Source organism: Ornithorhynchus anatinus, chromosome X1 (assembly GCF_004115215.2).
Source record: "Ornithorhynchus anatinus isolate Pmale09 chromosome X1, mOrnAna1.pri.v4, whole genome shotgun sequence".
Lineage (NCBI taxonomy): Eukaryota > Metazoa > Chordata > Mammalia > Monotremata > Ornithorhynchidae > Ornithorhynchus > Ornithorhynchus anatinus.
The window spans coordinates 90,002,348-90,030,059 of NC_041749.1; the positions used below are offsets into that span (position 1 = coordinate 90,002,348).

At 45.1% G+C, this 27,712-nt stretch overlaps 1 protein-coding gene across 1 annotated transcript in view; it reads left to right on the plus strand.

Moving 5' to 3' along the window:
- Positions 1-10,364: 10,364 nt before the first annotated feature.
- The window catches only part of RAB7A (RAB7A, member RAS oncogene family), a 54,909-nt gene continuing 37,561 nt past the window's right edge, over positions 10,365-27,712 (plus strand). Inside the window, exon 1 of the mRNA XM_029051481.1 lies at positions 10,365-10,511. The gene's annotated coding sequence lies outside the window, so the exon portion shown is untranslated. The remainder of the gene's footprint in view (positions 10,512-27,712) is intronic.

Consider the following 27,712-nt stretch of genomic DNA (forward strand, 5'->3'; position numbering starts at 1 on the left):
TCCACCTCCCTAATTAATTCATTCATTCAATAGTATTTATTGAGTGCTTACTATGTGCAGAGCACTGTACTAAGCGCTTGGAATGTACAATTCGGCAACAGATAGAGACAATCCCTACCCAATGACGGCCTCACAGTCTAATCGGGGGAGACAGCAGAGCAAAACAGAACAAAACAAAAACAAGACAACATTATCCCGATAAATAGAGTCAAGGGGATATACACCTCATTAACAAAATAAATAGGGTAATAAATAATACATACAAATGAGCACAGTGCTACATGTCCCAGATACTTTGGTGTCCACAACTGAAAATGACATGAATTTTTTTTTCAAGAATATATACAGTTGTCCTCTGTATTCAAAGGTAACCCCACTGACAGTGACATTCACCTATGAGTGCACGTGTGGCTGAAAATATCACTGTGGGATACACAGCCCCAGCCACGGTGAGCATATGAAAAGGTTGTGTCCTGATGGGATGTTATATTTAAGACAAATTAATTCCATGGTCTAGCAAGATTCATTCAATAGTATTTATTGAGCGCTTACTATGTGCAGAGCACTGTACCAAGTGCATAAAATGTACAATTCGGCAACAGGTAGAGACAATCCCCGCCCAATGACGGGCTCACAGTCTAATCAAGATGTGTGCTGGTGGTGGAAGGATGAAGACTTCCTTCTGAGTTCACTTCTCCTGCTTTTTTTCATGGGAAGGATCCTTCTGAAACGGTTTCACATCCTCCCAGTACATTTCACAAAACAATAAACAATGTTGGGTGGTCCCTGGAGCCGGTACATTTGTAGAACACTCACATCACCTTAGAAGACAGAACAGTGTCAAGGAAACCTGATTCAAACAGTATTTTTCTGCAACAGTCTCACATTATCCCCCAGGGGAAATGTTTAAGGGTGAGGATTCAAGTTTCATGGCCCAGGAAGAGAGAGTTAGAGACTCTGGGTCCAGTTGGTAATGTACAGATTGAACTGTCCCCACTGTGGCATCCTGATGATAACTTCCCCTTTTTTGGCAGCCTTGACTGAGAAATGAGGGTGAGAAAGGGCCTTAGAAGCTGATTTTTCCTCTTACTGGTTAAGGAGGTGGTTCCCCTAGGCCCGAGCAAATTGTAAATATACAGAAAGTGTTGTTCAAATTGGAAGTACTGTGGAGCGATTTCCCCTCCTACATCTCCCTGGCTACCACTTCTCCTCCTCCCAGCTGACCAACTGCAGAAGTGCAGTGCCAGTGGTGGGGTTGGGAGAAGGAGGGGAGGAATTTTCACTGTTTATTTTTTAAATGGCATTTGTCACTTCAGAGGCAACTTGTGTTGTGCCTCTCCCTCCCACATAAGTACCTGCTTCCCCTTGGTTGGCGATAATGGTCCCAGCTGAACAGTGTTCGCAGTGCCTGGGGCTGGAAGGAGTGCTTGAGATCGGTCAACAGTAAGGGTGTAGTGTCTTATGGCAGTGTTACACTCTTGACATGGCTGTAGCCATCATCTCATCTCTACAAAGCAACGGTACATAATAATGATGGCATTTGTTGAGCACTTACTATATGCAAAGCACTGTTCTGATTGCTGGAGGGTTCCTGACCACTCTGGCAGAGCCAGTCTGCCCAACCTTTCCAAGGTTCTAAAAGTTCGGAAGGCAACTCGCCCTCCCTTACTGGCGTGAATTCACTCTGTGACGGCGGACAGGAGAAGGAGGTGCTGTCCCACAGGGAAGCAGCATGGCTTAGTGATTAGAGCACAGGCCTGGTAGTCAGAAGCACCTGGGTTCTGCCACTTGTCTGCTGTGTGACCTTGGGCAAGTCACTTCACTTCTCTGGGCCCCAGTTCCCACATCTGTAAAATGGGGATTAAGAACGTGAGCTCCATGGGGGACACAGACCGTGTCCAACCTGATTACCGCGTATCTACCCCAGTGCTTAGAACAGGGGCTGGAACATAGTAAGCACTTAACAAATACCATTTAAAAAAAACGTATCCCCAAGCCCCACTAGTGGGGAAGCTTCAGGCTGCACTGCTATCGCCCCAGGTCCACACCAAGCCGATTAACCCACTTCTGGGTCCTGAAGCCACTTGATGTGCCTCTTGTCTATACTGTACAGTCAAACCTTATAATTTGTAAAAGTTTCAGTCCATGCAATCAAGAAATTTGGGATGACTTCTTTAAATATTATTTGATGAAAAACCAAGTCAGTCTATAAATTGATTGACTGTCTTTGGATACTTGGACTCTTGGGTTGCTTCCCTTATTTGTGGGGATTTCATGTCTGGTTAAGTCTGTGAACCATAAAACCAGGGATCAGAGCGGTCATTAGAAATACCCAGATGTGGAGTCTTGCACAGACCAAACCCAGCTTGTGGAACCTGTGAACCTGGGGCCTGTTCAACAAATCAGACTTTCTACCGGGTTTGGATATTTTTCTGGAATTTCTGCTGCCCCCCTTTCGGGCAGGGAGGGATGTGGAAATGCCAAATGAGATCCTGCTGAACGAGAAGGAAGCTGGGGTGAACCTAGAAGTCATCTAGAGAAGTAGCGTGGCTCAATGGAAAGAGTAAGGGCTTGGGAGTCAGAGGTCATGGGCTCGAATCCCAGCTCTGCCACTTGTCAGCTGTGTGACTGTGGACAAGTCACTTAACTTCTCTGTGCCTCAGTTACCTCATCTGTAAAATGGGGATGAAGACTGTGAGCTTCACTTGGGACCACCTGATTACCCTGTATCTACCCCAGCGCTTAGAACAGTGCTCTGCACATAGTAAGCACTTAAATACCAACATTATTATTATTATCTAGTCCTCACTATGCTGCAGAGACTACAAATCCCAGCAAACCTCAAAGGCAGCCACATTTGTATAGTAGTGCTCCCCAGGCAACCATCCCCGTAAATGAGGTTGGAGCCCCTTCTGGGTTGGCCCCAGGCTCACCTTGGTTCATCCCAGACTTATTTCTAGTTCAGCTCAGATCCAAATGGGACTTGATTCTGGGGCTCTTCTAGGGCAGGAACTGACGGGCCAGGTAGGCCAGGTAAGGTCAGGCCACAGATTTCCAGCCCTCCCAGAACTTTACTTGCCCCTGGTAACTGAGGCCCAGAGAAGTGCAGTGACTTGCCCAAGGTCACACAGCAGACCTTGCCCAAGTGGCAGAGCCAGGATTAGAACCCAAGTCTTTCTGACTCCCAGACCCATGCTTTATCCACTAAGCCAAATCTCTTATGATTTGGCAGTTCGTGGCACTCTCTTGTAACACAATCCCCATGAATGGCAAGGTGTACTTACATAGTCAAAGTGAGTTTTTCCATTATCAAGTATGAAAATACTCCAAATAACCCATCTAGCCCATGTGAAGCTTCTTTGATCCAGAATTTTGGTTCTGGAGGCCCAATCGCTCCCACAAAACAAACCTGCTTAAAAATCCATTTTCTATTCCTGCTTGCAGTCATCAAGGGTTGAGTACTAAAACAAAATTGAAGTCAGTGCCAGAGAGCTCCGCGAGCAGGAGCCATGCCTTTTACTCTTATTGTACTCTCCCAAGGACCTAATTCAATGCTTTGCACATAATAGGCGCTCACAAAATACTAGTGAATTGAGAGCCAAGGAAGCTTGCTCTGTGGGCCGGGAATGTGTCTGTTTATTGTTGTATTATACTTTAAGCGCTTAATACAGTGCTCTGTACACAGTAAGCATTTAATAAATATGACAATGAATGAATGAATTCATTCATTTTGGGGTGTGGTCAGGATAGGACAGTGGGTCAGTACTTCCCTTCTCATCACTACTGGGATTACTTTTAGTTCTGGAAAAGTAGCCATGGAGGAGGAGGGAGATGGTGCCTTCAAGCCCAAAGTGGCTAGACTCCCTGTTGACTGGTGGGCTCCTCTGAGGCTTCTGGGCCCAGTTCTGCAGCCTAGTTAGTTCAATGGATAATCCAGCTCCCCTAGACATAACGACAGAAGTATCTCTGTGAGATACGAAAATGGTAGAAAGGGGTAGAAAGATACCCTGTTACAGAGCTGTTTGGTGGTGCTCTGGCTATCAATCAGTCAATCAATTGTATTTATTGAGTGCTTACTGTGTGCAGAGCACTGGACTAAGTGTTTGGGAAGGTAATAAATAATTAATAATAATTATGATATGTGTTAAGCTGTTAAGCGCTTATTATGCACCAGGCACTAAGTGCTGGGGTGTATACAAGCAAATCGGGCTGGACACAGTCCCCGTCCCGCATTCATTCATTCAATCATATTTACTGAGCGCTTACTGTGTGCAGAGCACTGTACTAAGCGCTCACAATGCACAATTCGGCAACAGATAGAGACAATCCCTGCCCAACAACGGGCTCACAGTCTAAAATGGGGAGACAACAACAAAACAAAACAAGTAGTCAGGCATCAATATCATCAAGATAAATAGAATCATAGCTCTATACACATCATTAATAAAATAAATAGAGTAATAAATAATATATACAAATATGCACAAGTGCTGTGGGGAAGGGAAGGGGGAAGAGCAGAGGGAGGGAGTAGGGGGAATGGGGAAGGGAGGAGAGGCAGAGGGAAAGGGAGGGCTCAGTCTGGGAAGGCCTCCTGGAGGAGGTGAGCTCTCAGGAAGGCTTTGGAGAAGGGAAGAGAGTTAGCTTGGCGGACATGAGGAGGGAGGGCATTCCAGGACAGTGGTAGGACGTGGGCCGGGGTCAACAGCGGGATGGGCGAGAACGAAGCACTGTGAGGAGGTGAGCGGCAGAGGAGCGGAGTGTACGGGGTGGGCTGTAGGAGGAAAGAAGGGAGGTGAGGTAGGAGGGGCAAGGGGATGGAGAGCTTTGAAGCCGAGAGTGAGTTTTTGTTTCATGCTAGACGGTTGATAAGCAACCCCTGGAGGTTTTTGAGGAGGGGAGTGACATGCCCAGACTGTTTCTGCAGAAAGATAATCTGGGCAGCGGAATGAAGTATAGACTGGAGAGGGGAGAGACAGGAGGAAGGGAGATCAGGGAGGAGGCTGATGCAATAATCCAGTTGGGATATTATGAGAGCTTGTACCAGCAAGGTAGCAGTTTGGATGGAAAGGAAAGGGCGGATATCTTGGTGATATTGTGAAGGTGAGACTGGTAGGTTTTGGTGACGGACTGGATGTGTGGGGTGAATGAGAGAGCAGAGTCAAGGATGATACCAAGGTTGCGGGCCTGTGAGACGAGAAGGATGGTCGTGCCATCCACGGTGACGGGGAAGTCAGGGAGAGGACAGGGTTTGGTAGGGAAGAGAAGGAGCTCAGTCTTGGACATGTTGCTCACAGTCTTAATCCCCATTTTATAGATGAGGTAACTGAGGCACAGAGAAGTGAAGTGAGTTGCCCAAGGCCACACAGCAGGCAAGGGGCAGAGCCAGGATTAGAACCCATGACTTTCTGACTCCCAGGCCTGTACTCTAGCCACTACGCCATGCTGCTTTCCCAACAACATAACAGCCTCTGTGCCCTTAACTGCAAAATGCCTGTTCTCCCTCCACTCAGACAGTGAACCCCATGTAGGACCTGATTATCTTATCTACCCCAACGCTTAGTACAGTAAGCACTTAACAAATACATCTATTATTATTATTATTATTATGTACTGGGGTAGACACAAGCAAATCAGGTTGAACACAGTCCCTGTCCTACATAGGGCTCTCAGTCTTACTCCTCATTTTACAGATCATTATTATTATTATTTCACTTCCCTGTTTTGGGCCTCAGTTTCCTCATGGGCAGGGAATATGTCTGCTTATTGTTTATTGTGCTCTCCCAGGCACTTAGTACAGTGCTCTGCACACAGTAAATGCTCAATAAATACGATTGAATGAATGAATAACAGAGTTAGTATTCATTCATTCAGTCAGTCATATTTATTGAGTGCTTACTGTGTGCAGAGCACTGTACTAAGCGCTTGGAGAGTAAAATTTGGCAACAAATAGAAACAATCCCTACCCAACAACGGGCTCACAGTCTAGAAGGGGGGAGACAGAAAAAAAACAAAACAAGGAGACAGGCATCAATAGCCTTCCCTGCCCACAATCTGTATATAGAGTTGCTTACTCTATTCATGTTGGGCTGGAGTTCCCGAAATGGAAAACTAGCAGTTTTCCAGTGTCAGATAGGCTGAGTGCAGTCACTGTGCTGAACTGAAACTATCTTCAACTCAGTTGTTCCAAATATTTTTATATCAAATACACGAATTTCAAAGTATCTACAGACCACAGTCAACCGACATAAATTCATCAACAGTCCAGAGAATAGCTTCAGAAAATATCAAAACATTTCAAGCAGAGCCATTTTCTTAAGGAAGCACAAGCCTTCATTTCATGGGCAAAAGAATGCATAAGAAAACTGAAGTCACGCTAGAAGTTCTCCCTGCCTAAAATAAGCCCCTTATTTATGAAGAAAAGAACTGAAGAAAATACACGGTAGTTCTGTGACATTAAATTAAACATTCAGAATAAAAGGCCAATTATTCAATGACTCAAGAGTGATTTAAAGCAAATTTCCATTTTGCTGCCAGGATCAACTATCTAGAGTCAATATAGCTTTAGGAACTATTTTCACCTCGTAAACAAAGAAGGCCCGGTGGGAGTAAAATGGGAAATTCAGGAATCCCAAAGGTAAGCTGAGATTTTTATTTCAAAATGGGCCAGACTGAAATAAATCTCCACCGACAGACCCTAAGGTAGAAAAAGAGATTGATTTAGAAGAGGGAAAAGGCCAACGGCATTCTGAAGAATGACAATTGTTACTAATTAAAAACAAAATTTGCAACATAACTGTTCAGGTTCGTTATGTTTTAAAATCTTAAAAACTTGAAAGTAATGTTTCTGAAAATGGTTATCTGGCTTATAATTGAGAAGCAGCATGGCCCAGTGGCAAGAGCATGATCTTGGGAGTCAGGGGACATGGGTTCTAATCCTGCTCTGCCACTTTTCTATTGTGTGGGCAAGTCACTTCACTTCTCTGTGCCTCAGTTACCTCATCTGGAAAATGGGGATTAAGACTGTGAGTGCCATGTGGGACACCCTGATTACCTTGTATCTACTCCAGCGCTTAGTACAGTGTTTGGCAAATACCATCATTATTATTATTAGTAGTATAAACAAATGTTAACCTTTTCTGTTACTCAGGTTGAATGTGAAACAAGTTTTTCTGTCAATTTCAGAATCAGGCTAAGCATATGCTCACTGAAAAAACACTTGAGTTTTATGACTTCTGATATAAATTACTGAATGCCTCAAGGCAAAAAGCAAAATTCAAATACTGCTCCCATCTAGACTATAAACTCCTTATAGGCAGGGAACATGTCTGCTAATTATGTTGTACTTTCCCAAGCGCTTAGTGCAGTGTTCTGCACATAGTAAGTGCTCAATAAATAATAATGATAATTGTGGTATTTGTTAAACACTTACTATGTGCCAGGCACTGTACTAAGCGCTAGGGTAGATACAAGCAAATCGGTTTGAACACAATCCCTGTCCCCCATGGGGCTCACAGTCTCAATCCCCATTTTACAGATGAAGGAACTGAGGCACAGAGAAATGAAGTGACTTACCCAAATCACAGCAGACAAGCGGTGGAGCCGGGATTTGAACTGAGCACCACCCCCTTTCCCTCTGCTCCTCCTCCCCTCCCCTCCCCCCTCCTGCTCTCTGCTCTTCCCCCTTCCCCTCAGCACCGTGCTTATTTGTATATATTAATTACCCTATTTATTTTGTTAATGAGGTGTATATCTCCATGATTCTATATATCTTGGTGATGTTGTTTTGATGATCTTGATGATGATGTTCCACTGCAGCGTGGCGCAGTGGAAAGAGCACGGGCTTTGGAGTCAGGGCTCATGAGTTTGAATCCCAGCTCTGCCACTTGTCAGCTGTGTGACTGTGGGCAAGTCACTTAACTTCTCTGTGCCTCAGTTCCCTCATCTGTAAAATGGGGATTAAGACTGTGAGCCCCACGTGGGACAACCTGATTCCCCTGTGTCTACCCCAGCGCTTAGAACAGTGCTCTGCACATAGTAAGCGCCTAATACCAACATTTTTTTGTTTTGTTTTGTTCTGTTTTGCTTTACTGTCTCCCCCGTTTAGACTGTGAGCCCGTTATTGGGCAGGGACTGTCTCTATCTGTTGCCGAATTGTCCATTCCAAGCGCTTAGTACAGTGCTCTGCACATAGTAAGCGCTCAATAAATACTATTGAATGAATGAATGACCTTCTGACTCTCAGACCTGTGCTCTATCCACTCCACCAAGCTGGTTGATCAAATACTGACAATAAATTGATATTTAGTTTTGTCTTGTCTCATAAGACTGTGAGCCTCACGTGGGACAACCTAATTACCCTGTATCTAACCCAGCACTTAGAACAGTGCTCTGCACATAGTAAACGCTTAACAAATACCAACATTATTATTCTATCAAGTCATCTCTGTGGGTATTAATGTTAATTACACTTACTAAAGAGACACATAGAAATGGTGTTCATTATGATCAGGACTATTTAACTGTAGAAATGTACATTTGACAATGTGTCAATTTCAGTGATAGTGAAATGTTATCCAGGAGTGTAAAAGTTATATAGCTCAGGTTTAATGTTAAATAAAAAGACGGTCTCAAAGTGAGTATGGGTAAGGATCCTAACCGTCCCCCTGGTATCTTTAATATTACAAAGTTAAACTAAGGTATGTCTTCCACAAAAGTAGAACTGAAAACTATTTTACAGTAACCTCTAACATCACTTTTTTAGGGTGGCAACAGTCACTTCTGTTGGCTAAGAGCTCTGCTAGCTACTCTCCCAAATAATTAAAAAGAAACAACTAGATTTATTTTTGGAAGTGGTCTTGGGAAATTTTCTATGAGCTTATTTAAGAACAAAAGAAGTATTTCAAATGGGAAGGTGGTGGGGGCGGCGGGGAAGGGCAGTAGAGTCCCCAAATCCACAGCCTTTCACTTTAAAAATATTGATGGTGCTGTGTTATAAAGGTGAACGGCTTGTTAAAAAGCTCCTTTAGATTTTCCACTCAATTTCCCGTTCTTTGATGTTCCACCTTCTCAACATTCTGTCCCATAAGTTCCAAAGAGATGGTCCGATCCTGACTGGGTCTCTGTAATTCCATATTTCTGTGTTGTAACACATGTGAATAGAAAGGAAGAAAAAAAATGACTTACCCTTTCCATGCAGGAATCCATGGAGCTCAAGTCTCTTTGGACAACACTCCTCCCTCTCCCTTATGCTAGAGGTAGATGGGACACAATGGAATAATTCAGCTCCACGATGTCATGATGGCAGCCTGACATACAACGAAGTTTTCATGTCACATCGATCTTGGCATGTGGCACAATTCCTCGATGCATTATTCATTCAATAGCGTCTCTTGAGCACTTACTATGTGCAGAACACTATGCCCACGACTTAGTGCTATAGTGTGGAGTTCAGTATGCCATACTGTAACTTGAGGATGAGGCCCAGAGATGCCACAGCACTAGTCGCAATCTCACTTCACCGTGGAAGAGATCGATAGATGTGGTGGCCTAGATCCCCAGAAATGAGTCCCTCCCTGTTGGAGGTTAAGGGGGCAGGGGGCATGTTGAAAACTGTCCATCTTTAATGAGTAGACGGGCAGCTCCTTGGGGAGTCCTTTAAAACAAAACCCTGGAACCCAAGAGAGGGCTTTATTTTATCCACGCTGGAGAAGCAGTGTGGCTCAGTGGAAAGAGCCCGGGCTTGGAAGTCAGAGGTCATGGGTTCAAATCCCAGTTCTGCCCCTTGTCAGCTGTGTTACTGTGGGCAAGTCACTTCACTTCTCTGTCCTCAGTGACCTCATCTGTCAAATGGGGATGAAGACTGGGAGCCTCACGTGGGACCTGATGACCATGTATCTACCCCAGCGCTTAGAACAGTGCTCTGCACATAGTAAGCACTTAACAAATACCAACATTATTATTATCATTTTAGAATCTGGGCTGCAGAAGGCTGAAACTTTGGACTTTCCCTTCATTGGATCCTGCGCTCCTTCTTCATTTCTCTTTCCCCCTCTCCCACTGGTGGGGGCTGCTCGGGTAGGCCTTCGAATTCCAATGAAAACGTGAAGTAGCAAAAGCGGCTTCGCTACTCCCGAGTAGGAGCGGCGGAAAGGATTCAACATGGCTCCGCCCTGCCGCCGGGAGGGCCTCCCAAGATGGCGGCAGCCGAAGAGGCCGCCATCGAAGGGCACGGGGCCGGCCACTGAGGGGGGAGGAAACCTGACGTGACGAGAGGCGAGGCCGGTCGTCAGGAGTCTCGTGACAGCTACTTCCGTTCGGGGCGGCGGCAGGGGCGGAAGTGAGAGCGAGCCCGACTGTTGGCCATAAAGCCTCAGGCGGCGGCGGGGGTGGTGGCGGTCACCACCATCATCATCGTCGTTGAGTCCAGCGCCGGGGGAGTCAGGATCCCTGCAGTGCTCGCCGGCGTCCTCGACTCGAGCGCAGCGCCCGAGAAGCTAGTGGCACCACCCGCGGTGAGCACCGGGCCCGATTACGGGCGGCGGCCGTGATGACGGCCGCCCTCCCTCCCTCCCTCCCTCCCTCTTTTCTCCGATCCTTCTTCCGCAGGGGCCTAGTGGCCGGTCCTGGCGCCGACGTTCCCGGTTCTCTGTCGAACTGGGAACCAGCCAAGGCAGGAGCGGGGGAAACGTGCCTCCGTTGGCCGTCTCCTTGTCGGCCGTCCTGCCGCTTTTTCCTCTTCCCCTCAGGCCGCAGCTGGTCAAGTCCGGCGGGAAGGGGGGTTTGGAGTGGGTGAATGGCCGGGCCAGTTGCCCTGCTTTGACCGCTGCCCCGAAGGGCGTTGAAGTGCCCCGGGGGGCGCAGTGGGAGCGTCCGGAGGCCTGGGAGTGGAGCCGTCTCGGGGAAAGGGCGGCTTGGTGGCAGCGCGTCGCTGCCAGTGCCGGCCCTCGGGTTGAAAGGGCGGCCTTCGGCCCGGTTCACTTGTCATCCCCCCCCCCCTTTCTGATTCAAGCCTTTTTGGCGAGTAGGGGGGGTTGGCGACGGCGGCTATCGGTGAAGGCGGTGTTCCAGCCTTCTAATAACTCGTTTAGAGTTGTTTAGGAATCTGTCGGAGACACCACCGTGGAGCCTGTGACTTCTGCCTGCGATCGGAAGGTATTTTCGGTAGACTCCGAGTGTAACAGATCGTATTAGCTCCTGCTTAGATGGACAAACAGGCCGAGGGTGGTAATTAGAATTCAGCTTTGGTGAGTTTCCCTGTGTCTTTCTATAGTTGGCGGGGACTCCGAACGTCAGTGTAATCCTATTAAAATCTTCCACACAAATAACTCGAGGCTGTTGCGTACAAGAGGTTCCCCATACCAACTGAGTCAAACTGAGTGAGTCAAATCACGTGCTCTGTGCTTTTCCTCAAAGCTGGGTCCATGTGAGGCATCTCAGTTCATGTAAAATTTAGGTGTTTCGATGTACATATGAATAAATCTCCGCGAAGGGGTATTGGGTGGAGGTCCAGTACCCTAATAATAATATTGGTATTCGTTAAGCGCTTACTATGTGCCGAGCACTGTTCTAAGTGCTGGGGTAGACACAGGGGAATCAGGTTGTCCCGCGGGGGGCTCACAGTCTTCATCCCCATTTTACAGATGAGGTAACTGAGGCACCGAGAAGTTAAGTGACTTGCCCAAAGTCACACTGCTGACAAGTGGCGGAGCCGGGATTCGAACCCATGACCTCTGACTCCAAAGCCCGGGCTCTTTCCACTAAGCCACGCTGCAGGCCATTCTCTTCAGGGGTTTAACTGTCTAGAGGGCCTAGTTCTATGACCTTTTAGAAGTTGACCAAACTGTAAATTCCTGTATTATTCTGTGCTAAACTCCCCTTCTCACTCCAAACTTCATGTTCTTATGTTTCATGGCCCCACTTAAAAAACCAAAAAACCCCACAAATTTAGTGTTTTTTTTTTTTTTTAAAAAAAAAAAAAGTCCTGTGGTATTCCAAGTTCAAGTTCAGCAGTTTCAAACTCTGCTGGATCCTACTTGCTTCAAACCTGTGGAAGATTTTTTTTAAGATTTTCATCCTTAATTACTTTATACGAGATCTAAGATTCTTTTTAAGCAATTTAAATCTATAAAATGCAGTTAGGATGCATATCCTGTGTTGTCTTCATTCTTAGCTAACATTGAAATAGGTGGAGTTATTAGTATCTTAAGTATTCCAAGTGTAAGCATCAGACCCTCTTTGGGGTCAGAAAGACAGAAAGCACTCTTTTTTTTTTCCCCTTGTGACTTCAGCAGCTGATTGAACACATGACTTGTTGCTTGTGGATTAATAATGTTTTTGTCTTGATGATCTGAATGTTATACTGTTAACTCCCAGGTTATTGGACAGCAACCTGTTCTGCCTGCCTTCAGAAGATTGCCTTGGGAATTTTCTGTTTCCTTTCATCAGAAGTAGGAATCAATTTTGCAGTATTGTTTCTAGCCAGGAGGCTGGGTAAAGCTGCAGGTGGATGAGGAAGATTAGTCCTTGAGTGAGAAGGCAGGGAGTAGTTCTGCAAATCAGAGGACAGTAGAAAGTGAAGTAATAATAGCTTTGGTATTTGTTAAGCACTTATGTGCCAAGCACTGTCTTAAGGGCTGGGGTGGATACAAGGTCATCAGGTTGGACGCAGTCCCTGTGCCACATGGGTCATACAGCCTTAATCCCCATTTTGCCGATGAGGTAACTGAGGCCCAGTGAAGTGACTTGTCCAAGGTCACATAGCAGACAAATGGTGGAGTGGGGATAAGAATGCAAGTTTTCTGACTCTCAAGTCTGATCTTGCCACTAAGCCATGCTGCTGGTTGGGAATGATCCCAAACCAAGGCTCAGTTGGAGCACATCCATCTCACCTTAATTTGTGTGACTAGGGAAGACCAGATACATTGGCATTAGTGTGTGCACAATGAACACCCATTTTTCCAAAGACTTGTGGTCAGAGAAGTACCAGATTCTTTCTTAAAAAACACATACAAGTCCTTTATATATACATCCTGGAGTGTATGCAGTAAGTTAGTGATACTCAAGTAAATACATCAGCTGAGAGGCATGTCTTTGGTAGGCCAAGCCACTCCCCAACCTTACCTTTACTAATAAATCTAAACAGGTAGGATACACCTGTGTAAATGCACCAGTGCATTTTGTGAGATTTGATTGTTTTGGGTGGGTGAGGTAATACAAATTTAGGATCCAATCTTATCCTTGAGAAAAATGTAGGGAGTGCAGCCAGTAATCTAGCTCTTGTGCCAAGTTACCCTGGGACTCCAGCTGTTTCTTGAAGCCTGGTTTATTTTGGAAATCTGATACTCAAGCTTCTCATTGCATAAATGGTGCTTTCTTTAAAATGAACTTACCTTATTGCTATTGATCTGTAACTGTCAAAAAGTGCACTTCTGAGTTAGCTAAATCAAAAGTGAGATGGGAATATTGGAATATTTCCCTAGCTGAGGTGACTTGAGGCAATTGCCTCCCCACAGCCCCCCCAAGAAAAATGCTACTTGTCCCACTTAAGCATCTTGGTTTGTTTTGACTTCATTTCTTAAATTAGCCTTAAATACTCAAACCCAACAGCAACAGCTCACAGCCCTTTTTCTGGTATTTAAGCACTTAGTAGATGCCAGGCACCCTAAGAGCTGGGTGGCTAGATAGAAGATAGTTGGGTTGGACACATTTCCTGTCCCACATAGGGGTCAGTCTTAATCCCCACTTCACAGTAGAGGTAACTGAGGCCCAGTGAAGTGACTTGCCCAAGGTCACATAGACAAGTGGCAGAGCTGGGATTAGAACCCAGGTCCTCTGACTCCCAGACCCATGCTCTTTTTGCTAGACCCTTCCTCATTCATTCATTCAATCGTATTTATTGAGCGCTTACTATGTGCAGAACACTGTACTAAGCACTTGGAATGTACAGTTTGGCAACAGTCCCTGCCCAACAGGCTCACGGTCTAAATTTTCCCTTTCCCCTTTCAATGCCTTAAGAATTGGGTAAGGTTTTACTAGCATGACTACTTGAGCAATGAACCAGAATACAACACTATTTCATCCATCCTACCCCTACTTATTCAGATCTGTGGCTTTTATCTGGACCGTTTTTGGCTCAGTGCACACTAACTTGCAATAAGTATGTCTACACCATTTCAGGTCAGCTTGCAGTTTGCTCAGAGATAGGAGATATCCCAAGGTGTCATAGCTGCCTGAATCAAATGTCAATTTTTTTTGATATTAGAACCCATTTAAGTACCTCTGTCATATAATCAAGATCTGGCTTTAAATGGTGTGGAGTATTGTAAACCTATCCTAATAAAAGGAATCTGCTGATAGTCTCTTCTTCCCCCACCCACCTTTCATCTGCGAATAGAGAGAGAGAGTGTGTGTGTGTAGGGTAGGACTTCTATCCTTGAGGGTAAATCACTTAGGTGTGGTCTAAGCTAGATGTTTTTCTGAATGGAGATGAGATTGTAAACTCCTTGAGGCCAAACATCGTATCTCATGATCACACGTCCCTAGTACAATGCTCTGCTCAAGAAATACTGTCGGTAATGTCAGGTGGTAATGTCAGGATTCCACCGTGACCTTAATTTATTGGATTGACACCTGAAAAACTATAGCCCTAAATTTTCTTCAGTATAATTTCTTTTTTTCCCTAATCTAAGATAGTATCAATTCCCCCAAATCCAAGAATTTATGCAACAGTAGAACTGTAACACTTAATGATAACCCACTACTGAACCCAGATCCACTCAAATGGGTTATCCTACTACTTGGCTTCTCTCAGTCTGCCTCCCCTTCCCCCCTACACCAGATCATTAATATTGCACACCTATTGTGTGCAGAACACCATACTAAGCTTGGGAGAGTATAAGAGAACTAGTAGACCTGATTTACAGTTTGGGGCGGGGGCAGGCACTAAAATTAAACAGCTTAGGAGGAAGCAATAGAGTATAAAGAGATGTACTGAAGTGGGGAGACCTCCTGGAGGTATCTTCAAAGGGGCTTTGAACATGTGGCCTGCCAGGGATGTGTAAGGGCAGGAAACATGTTCTACTCAGCAACTTTTAATACAGTATTTAACACTCAGTAGGTATTCAGTAAATACCATTAACTGTTTAATGGGAGCAAGGAGAAGATTCCTCCCTAATAAGGTACAACAGTAATTCCTTTACCCCACCCAAATCTCCAGAGCTAAACAAAATGCCCCCCTTCCTCAATGGATTTCAAAGCCAGTTATGTTTATTATCTCTTATGTAACTGCTGCTGAACGCCTAGATCCACTCTTGGGTTACTGAGTTACTGCCACTTTAATCTTTTTTTCTTTCAGTTGCAGTCTGCTGCAGTAACATTTTTGCATTGTGCTAATCTCCTCAAATACCAGCCCCCACATCTTGCTCTATTCTTGTCAGAATCTTTCTTCCCACTTCCAGTAGTGATCATAGGAAAAAGGCTGCATTGGACTGAAATCGAAGTAATGGTAGGCAGTTGTGTAAGCTCTGAATCCTAGCTAACGATTCGGCAGATGGATCTCAGTTTTCTACCCTGTAAACAATTCCTTAACCTGAAACCGGTTAACATTGTGAACTGACTTCACAGACAAATGGGACTAGGGATTTCTAAAACACCTTCCCTTTTGAGGCAGGGGTCGGAGGTGGCGGGGTGGAGGGGAGAGACTACAGGCCTTATTTGTGTTGAAAGGGCTGTGCTTATTGCAGGGGGGGAAAGGGAGGAGCTTCTGCCTGGAGTGCTGCTCTTTGCCTTGGTGATGACATCACTGCTGTAGAGATTAGTCTGCCTGATACTGCTTCCCATTTCCCCTAGTGCCAAGTATCACAAGTTCCATGGGCAAGCAGAAGCTTGGCAGCATTGCAGTAACGCAGTTAAGGGACTTGATTTGGCTCTAGGAACCCTCCAATTTAGAACTTTTCTCCAATGGTCTTGCTTGGATTAGTGTTGAGGAAAAATCTTTGGCTTGGGAAATGATGGTTTCCAAGCAACCTTCCTAGATTCCACTTGTCACTAAGTTGATTACTTGAGTGTTAACACTTGTATCTTTATCTTTTTCATTATGCAATTTAGAAGATTCTGAAAAGTTAAAGTTGGCCTAAGAACCTAGTCTAGTGCCTAGAAATCTCAAATACTTGTCCTTTCTCATCACCTGTTTTCCTCATTTATTTCACTGGGTTTTAGTATTCTCTAGACCCATTTTGCACGTTCTGTGTTCAAGAAGTGGGCACTTCAGTTTGGAGCTAACAATCCCTGCATTGTGTGATGGAGCTTCATGCCCAACCTAGCAGAGTTGCAGTGAGAATGGTTGGCTTTAAGTGTGGTGTTCATGAGCCCTGTTATTGGGTGAGCTTTTTTTGATCATTTAAGGGCCCTATCCCTGTTTAGACCAGTTGCTCTATGACTATTGGGCCCAAACCTTGGAGTTGGCTAAATTGAGAACAGCACCCGATTGATGAGTTGAGGGCCCAATGTCTAGACTCGTGTTCTGGCTGCTTATTGTAGCTTAGGCAATGTGCGGGTAGTCAAACCGGTGATGACTTTCAGCACTAATGTCAGTGAGTGTTGTTGAATCAGCCTGAAAAGAGATACGTGTACCAACTTGCACCAGAAAAACAACATATAACCAATTCTGTAGCAGCAACGGCAAATTAATCACTCCCTTTAACTTATATTTCTGGAACATAGAGCAGGTCTTAAGAAATAGACTGTTTTTAATACTCCTACCATGACAAGCTGTAATGTTTTAAGTTACCCAGAAATGGTTTCTGGACTTTGTTACATCCTTGAGCAGCACACCACGTTATGTAAGCCCTGCATCTCTCCCCTGAGGAGAGAATGATGATCAGACATTCTTCTGGCCAACCAAACTTACCGAGAGATATCGTTCGGACTCTATCATCAAAAGTTTGTAAACCTATCCTATGGCCTTTCCCATCCAAATGCTTCATTGCTGGAGTTAGCCACATTTCAGATGGCCCTCTTCCAAAGTAGCGTAATGGATCTGGTTAGTAATAAGTGGAATGGGATTGGTAAACAAAACAGTGAACTTGCCTGTTGCTTAGAGCTCACAGGGCTTATGTTTTTTGGTGGGTGTTTTTTTTTTTTTGTTAGGGTCATGCTGAACAGCCATCTAGGGATATCTCATATTAATCCCCTATTTTATGCAAGATAGCAACTTTCATAGATTGTGTAACTGGTTCACTTCTTGTCAACGGCTTAGGGCAGGATGAATGTGATATTAACCTCTTAAACTTTGATTATTTCTCTAGCTACAGTTACTCATCAGTGCTGTCTTTCTTTTTTTTTTTTTTCATATTCACTCCTGATCCCTGTACCAGAAAATTGCCCTTTACAGTAATTACAAATCAAATGGCAGAGGTGTGCCTATTAAACCCTGGTGGCAAATGGATCATGCTTTGCTCTATGAGTAGTCTGATCCAGTGACATGTGATTACTACCTCTTGTGGAATCTCTTTACTAAATAACATGATGCCTTCTGTCATTAGGTGACGAGACTTCTACAAGGGCCTCTCTGCCAATACAATTGGCAGGATGACTATGAAAAGCCAAAGGGAGTAAGCCATCTCTTTTTAAACTTGATTAGCTTTAAATGATTTCATTTTCCTTGAATTATCCAAATCGTTCATTCACTTGTATTTGAGTGTTTACTGTGTGCAGAGCACTGTACTGAGCACTTGGAAAGTACAATGCAGCTATAAGTGATATTCTCTGCCCACTTTGACATTATAATCTAGAGAGGAGGAGACAGACATCAATACAAATAAAATTACAGATATGTACCTAAGTGCTGTGGGGCTGGGAAGGGGTACGAGCAAAGGGAGCAAGTCAGGACGATGCAGAAGGGAATGGGAGATGAGGAAAAGTGAGGCTTAGTCCTCTCGAAGGCCTCTCGAAGATGTGCCTTCAATGAGGCTCTAAAGCGGGGGAGAGTCGTTGTGTCGGATTAGAGGGAGGGCGTTCCAGGCCAGAGGCAGGATGTGGGCTAAAGGTCGAATCTACATCTCCAGCCCTGTTCTCTCTCTCTCTCCCTCTCTCCAGTCTCATATCGCCTCCTGTCTTCAAGACATCTCTACTTGGATGTCCTCCTGTCACCTCAAACTTAAACATAGTCAAAACAGAGGTCCTTATCTTCCCACTCAAACCCTGTCCTCTCCCTGACTTCCCCTTCACTGTAGATGATACCACCATCCTTCCTGTCTTACAAGCCCATGACCTTGGCAATATCGACTCCACTCTGTCATTCGACCCACATATTCAGTCATCAAATCCTGTTGGTACCGCTGTCACAACATCGCTAAAATCCCTTTCCTCACCATCCAAACTGCTATCACATTAATACAATCACTCATCCTATCCCGCCTGGATTACTGCGTTAGTCTCCTTGTTGACCTCCCAGATTCCTATCATAATTATATTTAAGTGCTTACTGAGTGCCAAGCACTGTTCTCAACACTCGGGTAGGTACAAGGTAATCAGGTTGTCCCTTGTGGGGCTCAGTTTTAATCCCCATTTTACAGATGAGGTAACTGAGGCACCAAAAAGTTAAGTAGCTTGCCCAAGGTCACCCAGTAAACAAGTGGCGGAGATGGCGTTAGAACTCATGGCCTCCGACTCCCAAGACGGTGCATGCTCTTTCCACTAAGCCACGCAGATCCTGTCTCTTCCCCATTTCAGTCCATACTTAACTCAACTACCCAGATCACTTTTCTACAAAAATATTCAGGACATGTCACTCCCTCCCCCCCCCCCCCCCAAAACCCCAAGAAACTCCAGTGGTTGCTCATCCTCCTGTATCAAACTCCTCACCATTGGAATGCTTTAAAACCATCACCTTGCCCCCTCCTACCTCACCTTACTTCTCTCCTTCTACAAGCTACCCGGCACACTTTGCTCCTCTAGTGCTAACTTCACTGTGCCTCCATCTCTCCTGCCTCACTGCCGACCCCTAATCCATGTCCTGCCTCTGGCTTGGAATGCCTTCCCTCCTCTAATCCGACAAACACTCTCCCCTGCTTCAGAGCCTTATTGAAGGCACATCTCCAAGAGGCCTTTCCAGACTAAGCCCCACATTTCCTCATCTCTCACTCCCTTTTGCTCCCTTTGTTCTCCCCCCTCACAGCACTTATGTACTTATGTAATTTTATTTATTTTTATTGATGCCTGTCTCCTCTCTCTTCTCTTCCCTGCCCTCGGCTGTAAACTCATTGTGGGCAGGGAATGTCACTGGTTATTGTTGTACTTTCCCAAGCATTTTCGTACAATGCCCTGCACACAGTAAACGCTCAAGATTGAGACAGGTGAGATCGAGGCACAGTGAGGTTAGCATTCATTCAGTTATATTTGAGTGCTTACTGTGTGCAGAGCACTGTACTAAGTGCTTGGAGAGTACAATTTGGCAACAGAGAGACAGTCCCTACCCAACAATGGGTTCATAGTCTAGAAGGTGGAGACAGACAACAAAACAAGTAGACAGGCATCAATACCATCAAAATAGAGCCATAGATAAATGCACATCATTAATAAAATAGAGCAATAAATATGTACAAATACATACAAGTGCTGTGGGGAGGGGAAGGGGGTAGAGCAGAGGGAGGGAGTGGGAGCAATGGGGAGGGGAGGAGGGGCAGAGGGAAAGGGAAGGCTCAGTCTGGGAAGGCCTCCTGGAGGAGGTGAGCTCTCAGTAGGGCTTTGAAGAGAGGAAGAGAGTTAGTTTGAATGTGAGGAGAGAGACATTCCAGGTAGGACGGATGTGGGCCAGGGGTCGACAGCGGGACAGGCGAGAATGAGGCACAATGAGGAGGTTAGTGGCAGAAGAGCGGAGTGTGGGCTGGGCTGTAGGAGGAGAGAAGGGAGGTGAGGTAGGAGGGGGCAAGGTGATGGAGAGCTCTGAAGCCAATAGTGAGGAGTTTTTGCTTCATGTGAAGGTTGATAGGCAACCACTGGAGGTTTTTGAACAGGGGAGTGACATGCCCAGAGCGTTTCTGCAGAAAGATAATCCGGGCAGCAGAGTGAAGTATAGACTGAAGCGGGGAGAGAAGAGGACAGGAAATCAGAAAGGCTGATGCAGTAGTCCATTTGGGATATTTTGAGAGATTGTACCAGCAATGTAGCAGTTTGGATGGAGAGGAAAGGGCGGATCTTGGCGATATTGTGAAGGTGAGACCGGCAGGTTTTGGTGTTGGATTTGATGTGTGGGGTGAATGAGAGACCAGAGTCAAGGATGACACAGAGGTTGTGGGCTTGTGAGATGGGAAGGGTGGTAGTGCCGTCTACGGTGATGAGAAAGGGAGAGGACAGGATTTGGGAGGGAAAATAAGGAGCTCAGTCTTGGACATGTTGAGTTTTAGTTGGTGGGCAGACATCCAGGTGGAGATGTCCCTAGATGAGCAAAGTGTGTGGACTGGATTGTAAGAGAGAAGTGAGTTGAAGTAGGAGGGGGCAAGATGATGGAGTGCTTTAAAACCAATGGTGAGGAGTTTTTGTTTGATACAGAGGTGGATGGGCAACCACTGGAGTCTCAGAGGAGGGTGTCATATCCTGAAGGTTTTTGTAGAAAAATGATCTGGGCAGCAGAGTGCATTATGGACTAGAATGGGAGAGAGACAGGAGGCTGTCCTTGCCTTTGCTTGGCGTCCCATCTTAGCATCACTTCTGGTGTGCCTTTTTCAGACCTCCTCACTTCATATTAAGCTTTGCCAATTAAAATTGGCCAACACTAGTTGGAATCAGAGGAAAGCAGTGCACTCTTGGCTTAAGGTAGTATCTTACCTTGTTTGTCAGCTCTGCTGGCTGGTGTCCGACTTCTTCTTGTTATCTATGGAAACTCTCCTTTAAGCTCTGTGTGGACGAGTGGCTTTTTGGAAGTGGATTTGAGCTCTCCCTCTGGAGTTTCAGGGGATTTGAGGAGGTCACAGCCTGATGACTTGCTCTTCAACTTGTAGTACTATAAAGCACCTGGAACAGATATTAAGCTAGTGACTTACAGTCCCTTATCTCCTTTATATTGTCTTTCTGTTAAATGTGGGCCTTATGGTAGAGCCTCAGTGCTTGGCACATAAGAGCTCAATTGTAGTTGGCTAGAACACTCCTAGGCATGTGAAGATATATAGGGCACTTGTGTAACTGCCTGCCATTTCTCTTTCTTGTCCCTATTTAGTGAGGCCTGAGCCAAGCTCCTGTAGCTGTCTCGAACTGAAGACATAAGTCCTTGTAGGGCACCGAAACACACTCGATATACAGCAATGAAAAGCATTTTTCTCTTGCATACTTTTCACTAGGCTGGTCCAACACTTTAAAGCTTAATTAAAAAAATATATATATCTAGGGAGATACCTCAGCTCCTGAAGAAATTCTGAAGTACCAAATTTTGAGAAAAAAATCTAGCATTGAGTGGGGGGGGGGGGGGATTTTTGTCATCTGTAGCTTGAAGGGGTAAGAAAACTGGAGCACTATCTGAAGTCTCTTTACTAATTAAGCCTCACTTCTACAACTGATTTTCCCTAAATGTGCACATATGCACACAAACTGCCGGTGATTTTGTCCTTCAGCTCAGTGTTGTAAATCCTTCTCCATGCCTTTAGCTTCTGTTCTACTAGGTCTTGTAAGTTGTTATATATGAGGCTTATGATCTCAATTCTCTAGGTAATTCCAACAAAGCCCAAATTCTCTTGCCTAACAGAATTGCTAGTAGCAATCTGGGCTGATTTTCTTTTTTTTTTTTTAAATGGGCTTGATTTTATTTTTTTTTTTTAATCATATCACTAAAACTGGTATGGGCCATGGAGAATCTTTAAGCAATGTCTCTAGGTGTTGACATAAGCAATCTATGATGTAGGAACTGCTTTTTGAAAGGCTGTGTATCTGACTGCCCGATCAGAAATCCAATCTCTCTCCAGAATAGCGTAAAAACAATTTGACTAACAGGAGCTGCTTTTGCAGTCAGCTCCAGACAGCTCCAGATTTTACCATCTTTCATGAGCTGCTAGCAGGTAATAAAATTAACTGGTTCTATTAGCTCACTTATTTTTTCCAGTCCACCACTTGGTGGAGGCAAAATGTATTTTGAAGCAAGCAACCATTGGGCGGTGTGGGGGGTAATTGGGGGGTAATTGGAAAGTCATCCACTTAAGAGTTGATCTCTCCAGTACTTGGTGACGGTGAGCCCCGTCTAAGCAAAGCATGCTACATTTTGCCACAAACTGCTGTTTTATGTAGAATGAGGAATTGAGGAATGTTCTTCTGAAAACATAGAACTGTTTTGTGTTCACAGTATCAGAATGGGCTCCTGAACAGGTTTTTCCATAGTGTGCGGTTATGCAAGAATGTAACATTGAGTTGTAAGAATTCAGTGTATTAAGCAGTTGGTAATATCATCAATGGTATTTGAGTGCTTACTGTGTGCAGAGCACTATACTAAGCACTTAAGAGAGTACAGTACAACAGAGTTGGTAAATATGCCCTTGCCCACATTGAATTTACAGTCTAGAAGAAAAGACAAAAAGTCTGATCCCGGCCCTTGAGGAGCTTGCAATCTATTGGAACTAGTTCTGACAGTGTCTTTTGAGCCACTTGGCAGTTTAAAATCTTGCTAGTCACCATTTTAGTGGCTGAGCATTTTACTGGAACTTCCAACCTGTAACATAGTTGAATAAAGACCTGGAAGAATCAAGGGAGACTAATGGGGAGACAAAGAGAGGGATGTTAGCAATTAAGAGGTATGGGCAAGGAATTTGTAATATTTCCTGACTAGAAAACCACCTACCTATACCATTATTTCTCTAAAAGTGAAACAAGAGCAGGACATCACCCCCCACAGGAAAGGGTGTAAGGGCATCTTTGTATGTCCCCTAAAACTCCTGAGCTTTCCAGTGAAATGGGGGTGGGGGGGGCCTGACCCTGGCCCTTGATTTAGTGGTGATCCAGGGACATTTTAGCCTGTGTAGCCCTGGTACTGTGGCACCTCTGGACTTGCTCCATAGCAGCTAGAAGAGTTGGCTTCTTGCCCTTGGGGATATGTTGTGGGGTTGGAGACTACCCTTCCCACCCACTAGCTTTAGGCAGAAGGAATAGGGGAAGGGAAAATGAGGTGAAGGATCCGGCAAACTACAGTGGGCCACAGCTTCCCGCCATCTTCCTCCCTAGCAATCTCACCTCCATTATAACTTGAACTCTGCTGTTTAATCATGGCCTTGTCTTTCCCTGTCTCCTTGCCTCTTAATTGCTAACATCCCTCTCTTTCTGTCTCCCCATAGTCTCCCTCATTCTTCCAGATTACTGCCCATCTCACCCCAACTCCTTCTGCATCACTTCTCCCCACCCCGAGATCATATAAAGCATTTTGAGGTTACCTCCCTCACTGCCTCATTCTTGGGTTTTCCACTCCAGCCTTTTTGCTTACTCCTTTCACTTACAAACCTACCAACCCGCGCCCCCCCCCCCCCCCCAAGCTGCATGGCACAGTGGAAAGAGCACAGGCTTTGGAGTCAGGGCTCATGAGTTCGAATCCCAGCTCTGCAACTTGTCAGCTGTGTGACTGTGGGCAAGTCATTTAACTTCTCTGTGCCTCAGTTCCCTCATCTGTAAAATGGGGATTAAGACTGTGAGCCCCACGTGGGACAACCTGATTCCCCTGTGTTTACCCCAGTGCTTAGAACAGTGCTCTGCACATAGTAAGCGCTTAACAAATGCCAACATTATTATTAGTAAATACCCTCTGAGTGGCTTTTCCTAATTAATTTCTCTTCTCCTCAGGTTATGTACCCTTCTAACCACCAACTTGTTTATTTGTAGCCACCTGAAACACTTCTGGACATATCGTCTTACCCTGTTACTTAAGTGCTGGTCTATATATCCACTCTTCCTTCTTCCCTGTATCTGCAAATTATTTTTGTCTCCCCTCTAGATTGTAAGTTTCTGGCGGGCAGAGGATCATGCCTCATCTCTATTGCATACTCTCCCAAGAGCCTAATACAGGGCTCTGTACAGCAGCAGGTACCGAACAAATACTGATTGATACCCCTAGACCAAACCCACTCTCTTTCCATTATCACTTCAGCCCAATATTACAACAATATTTTAATTCAAAGACATAAACCTTATCTACAAAGGTAAATGGGTTTTAGTGGATATATAACTTTCTTAATCCAGAGCAACAAGGGACAAATCTGCAAGATTAGCCCCCACACAGAAAAAGGGAAACAGACGTATCACCAGTGTTTGTTTTCCCTCTCATTCATTCATTCAATTGTATTTATTGAGCACTTACTGTGTGCAGAGCACTGTACTAAGTGCTTGGAAAGTACAATTCTGCAACGGAGACAATCCCTACCCAACAATGGGCTCAGTCTAGAAGCAGGGAGACAGAAAAAACAAGTAAACAAGCATCAAGAGCAACAATATAAATAGAATTATATATATATTCACACCATTAATAAAATATGCACATATGTATCCAAGTGTTGTGGGGCGGGGAGGTGGGGTAGAGCAGAGGGAGGGAGTCGGGGTGATGGGGAGGAGGAGCAGAGGAAAAGGGGGACTTAATCTGGGATTCAGTCTTCCATTCAGCCTGGACAGATGGTCACTTGATCTGCCCTGAGTCATATCTGCACCTAGTCTTGCTGACCTGATTCAAGGGTGCTTTTCTGCTCTCTCCTTTTCTCCCCGACTCTTTCCTCTTCTGTTTCAACACTAGTGGATGTAAAGGTGGGAAGAATTCCAGGAAGAAACTGGGACAAGTGTTCAGGTCCTCAGGACAGAAATGCATGGAATGCCTCCGGAGAAGTTCTCTAATAAAGTAGTAATCCACTCTCCTGTTCTGGTTGCATAACTTAATGACTTACAAAGCTTCAAGGTCTTTCTGGGTCCAGCTCCTCAGTGCGACAAGTTAGAAATAGGAATGTAGAAATTGCAAAATTCATTTTGCAACACATTTCTCTTAGAAAAGGAAGGGGGGTGGGAGGAAGTCTGGAAAAGGAAGCGTCAATCCAGATGACCAGGGTTAGCCCCTCCAGAACAGAAGACAATTCTGCAGGGTCTAGCCGTGACTGAAAACAGAGCTGTCGTAGAGGGGTTGCAGGCATGGACAGGGATGTCGAGATGCCAGTCTGGTATGTTCACCCTTTCAGTGTTCCCCCTCTTCCCTTCGCTAGATTGTAAACCCCTTGTGGGCTGTAACTATCTCCAATTTGTCACTTTGTGTATTTCCAAATGCCTGGTGGGGGGGGGGGGTATCTATTATCTAGGTAATGGGTCACTTGAAAGGGGCACCTTATTAATATTGAGTTCCTAGTCTACAACTAGATACTCAGTATTGGTAAGGTGCCTCTCTTTCAAGTGAACTGACTTTGCCTTGGTAAACTCAGCTAAAATTGGCATTTCTAGCAGGAAATACTCCTGTCCTAAAGCAACTATCTGCTGGAAGTCTTTACCGCAACTAAATTCAAAACATTTGGTATTTGTCATTGAAATGTCACTTTAAAAGGCTAATCTTTAGCATTTCTCAAGCTGTAAGTAGCTAGATGTTGCAGCATTTCCCTCAGTGCCAAGGGGTGACTACTTCCAGCTAGATCTTTCCTATCAAAAACTAAAATGGGGGGGGAAATCAGTTATCTCAACTCATTTGGATCCCTGGTCTTCCTAAAGTCACCTCCTCGAGGAGCCATTCCCTGATGAAATTCTCACCGGTTGTGTATTTGGAGGCCTTTCAGGCTGTCCAGTAAACCACCCCTCCACCACCCCCATCGATTTGGCTTACAGTGTAGCAGGGGGTGGGAACAAGGGTCAGCAAGTAGGCTGACATTTAGAAGAGCAAAGCATGTGAGGTGAGCTCTAGTGGGAAGAGTTTGGTGACAGTGCAGGTTGGAGTGTCCAGTCTTACCCTTACACCTTCCATAGCACCTAATCAAAGGCAGCTTCAGTGGAGAGGGGTTTTTAGTTGTCCTGAAAAATCCTGCCCCCTCCCAAAAAAGGGGAGGCCATAACTTTCTTTCCTTCCCCCCTCATTGGAGAGCAGAAGAGGGCAACCAGGTTCAGAGTCAGGGGAATCCCTTCAGACAAACTTTTGAGAAGGAGGGATGTGGTCTGACAGAAGTCATCTTTCTGAAGTAGCAGTGTAGGAGATGCCATCGGCTGAGACTAGGCAGGCTCTTTAAAGCAACACCGATTGATTCCAGGGATGTGTCAGAAAGCTAAAGGGTCAGCAGAATTTGGGGATAAACAGTGTGCCTTGCTGTATGTGGGATAAAGGGAGGATGATGGCGGTAACAGGAAAGCTACAGACAAGATACCTAGAAGACATTTGGCCTCCTGGAGTCAGTCAGTGCACACTGACTAGTGAGGTAATGTCTAGATATGACCCTACCTCATCCAATGTGTTGATAATTATCAATGGTATTGAGCACTTACTCTGCAGAACACTGTACTAAGTGCTTGAGAGAATATAATAGCAGTTGGTAGACATATGTTCCCTGCCCATAACCTTACAGTCTAGAGGGGGAGACAGACACTTAGAGATATGGAACCTAAACTCTTTCAGTGGCATACCTCTGTTTATCCATGATCAAAATCCTGTTTAAAGACTCTTTCCACTTAACTTAATGGGTGAAAGCCCCCTTGATGCCATCTAAAGGATTATCATTTAATCAACATGACTGAACTTTCTGAAACCAACTAAACCCTTCTTGGAAAAATACAACGGGTGGATAAACTGATCTGGAGATATGGTGGCTTGACTCCATTTCAGGTCTGGAAGTGTCCTGCCAAAACCCAGGACCAGTTAAAGGTGCCTTGCCACCCTAGGGAGGCAGAAGCTAACGTGCCTGATAGAGCACACATCTTTCCTGGAGACTCCATCACAAATGTCAGATTTTTTTAAAATCAAATTCCATGGTATAATCTATGCCAGGATTTCCAAGGTTGAGAGCCTAAGAATTTAAGTATATGACTTATTCAAGAGAAGCAGCATGGCTGAGTGGATAAAGCACAGGACTGGGAGTCAAAAGAACCTGGGTTCTAATCCCAGCTCTGCCATGTCTGCTGTGTGACCTTGGGTAAGTTACTTAACTTCTCTGTGCCTGTTTCCGCACCTGTAAAATGTGAAAGAGTGTGAGTCCTGTGTGGGACAGGGATTGGGTCCAAGCTGACTAACCTGTATCTACCTTAGCGCTTAGAACTGTGCTCGATACATAATAGGGGCTTAACAAGTACCATTTTTTAATTATTATTCATAAAGGCCCGTGGTATTGGACATTTCATGAATTTGAAGGAGTTGGCTGCTTTCTCCTCCCTCTTCTTCCTGCCCCCACACCCAACTTACTCAGCCACTAACAAACTCAGAGAAGTGATTGCTAGATTTTTCCAAGTATCCCTGCCTTAATCTAAACATGGTTACTGGAGCCAGAGTCTGCTGACTAGTATATGCCCCACCTGCAGTGTATCACTGGTCTCCGGCTTACTGATGTAATAATAATCGCTTACGATGCGCAGGGTACTGGGGTGAATACAAGCAAATCAACTTGGACAGAGTCCCTGTCCCATATGGGGCTCACACTCTTCATCCCTATTTTACAAATGAGGTGACTGAGGCACAGGGCAGTGACTTGCCCAGGGTCACACAGCAGACAAGTGGTAGAGCTGGGGTTAGAACCCAGGAACTTCTAAC